Below are 2,026 nucleotides of genomic sequence, written 5' to 3'. Positions count from 1 at the left end.
AGTATTGAAATTTAAGAAGTGGGAGGAGATGAAGAGACTACCCTAAGCACAAACTTAAGTAAGAGTTGAAAAGATCTGACCAATGGGATGCAATCATATAGACAAGAATGTCATATAGAAACCCATGTTCCTTTGGACTTTAATCAAGCAATAACCAATAAGCAATGAGCAATATCTATATATCATGAAGATCAAGGCATCAAATAAAGATATCCATATTCACATAAGCAATTACCATAGTTAGCAGTCTTCTTTGTCTTCCAATGTATCAGATTGAATATTTCTTGATCAAGGAACAAAAAGCAACGAGCTTTCATTTTTTATTTGAATGATTACCACATCTAATTATACGTTAAAAAAGGATTAGTGCTTGCTGTGGAAAAACTTTTTCCCACGAATGGATTAAGGATTTTTGTTATGAGTCCTAATTATTAGCTATACCCCATTATGTTATGGGGTAGCAAGAAATATGTAGAAGAAAGAGTATATTGATAAAGATATTTTTTTCCAAAATCAAAAGAGCGATTGGTCCAAAAAATAAAGGATTTCTAACTAGCTTGTTAAAATGAGAAGGAACAAGCGAGGGGAGATAGTCCATTAATCGGTTTTAACTCGTTTTCTAGGTATCTATTCATATTTGTTTTTGATTTCAATTCGAATATAGATATAGAATACCTTGTTTTGACTGTATCGCACTATGTATCATTTGAGAATCCAATGAATCTCTGATCCTTTGACCAAATCGAATTTAGAAAATGAAGGAATATCAAGTATATTTAGAACGATCTAGATCTCGCCAACAGGACTTCCTATACCCACTTCTTTTTAGGGAGTATATTTATGGACTTGCTTATAGTCATCATTTTCATAGATCCATTTTTTTGGAAAATGTAGGTTATGACAATAAATATAGTTTACTAATTGTAAAACGGTTAATTACTCGAATGTATCAACAGAATCATTTAATCATTTCGGCTAATGATTCTCCCAAAAATCCATTTTGGGGGTATAATAAGAATTTGGATTGTCAAATAATATCAGAGGGTTTTGCCATCGTCGTGGAAATTCCATTTTTCCGACAATTAAGCTCTTCCTTCGAGGAGGCAGAAATCCTCAAATCTTTTAAAAATTTGAGATCAATTCATTCCATTTTCCCCTTTTTGGAAGATAAATTTACATATTTAAATTATGTGTCAGATATACGAATACCCTATCCTATCCATCTGGAAATCTTAGTTCAAATCCTTCGATACTGGGTGAAAGATGCCCCTTTTTTTCATTTATTACGGCTGTTTCTTTATCATTTTTGTAATTGGAATAGTTTTATTACTACCAAAAAATCGATTTCGACTTTTTCAAAAAGTAATCCAAGATTATTTTTGTTCCTCCATAATTTTTATGTATGTGAATATGAATATATCCTCGTTTTTCTACGTAATAAATCCTCTCATTTAGGATTCAAATCTTTTAGCATTTTTTTTGAGCGAATTTTTTTTTATGGAAAAAGAGAGCATCTTGGAAAAGTTTTTGCTAAAGATTTTTCGTATCCTTTAACATTCTTCAAGGATCCTAACATTCATTATGTTCGATATCAAGGAAAATGCATTCTGGCTTCAAAGAATGCGCCTTTTTTGATGAATAAATGGAAACACTATTTTATCCATTTATGGCAATGTTTTTTTGATGTTTGGTCTCAACCAAGAATGATCAATATAAACCCATTATCCGAACATTCATTTCAGCTTTTAGGCTATTTTTCAAATGTGCGACTAAATCGTTCAGTGGTACGGAGTCAAATGCTGCAAAATACATTTCTAATCGAAATTGTTATCAAAAAATTGGATATAATAGTTCCAATTATTCCTCTAATTAGATCCTTGGCTAAAGCGAAATTTTGTAATGTATTAGGGGAGCCCATTAGTAAGCCGGTCTGGGCCGATTCATCCGATTTTGATATTATTGATCGATTTTTGCGAATATGCAGAAATCTTTCTCATTATTATAATGGATCCTCAAAAAAAAAAAG

At 31.4% G+C, this 2,026-nt stretch overlaps 1 pseudogene; it reads left to right on the top strand.

The window, feature by feature from the left end:
* Positions 1-293: 293 nt before the first annotated feature.
* LOC127115142 (maturase K-like) lies at positions 294-1,455 on the top strand (annotated as a pseudogene).
* The last annotated feature ends 571 nt before the right edge of the window (positions 1,456-2,026 follow it).

This window comes from Lathyrus oleraceus, unplaced genomic scaffold (genome assembly GCF_024323335.1).
Source record: "Lathyrus oleraceus cultivar Zhongwan6 unplaced genomic scaffold, CAAS_Psat_ZW6_1.0 chrUn1253, whole genome shotgun sequence".
NCBI classification, from domain to species: Eukaryota; Viridiplantae; Streptophyta; class Magnoliopsida; order Fabales; family Fabaceae; genus Lathyrus; species Lathyrus oleraceus.
This window is presented reverse-complemented; position numbering and strand designations above follow the sequence as displayed.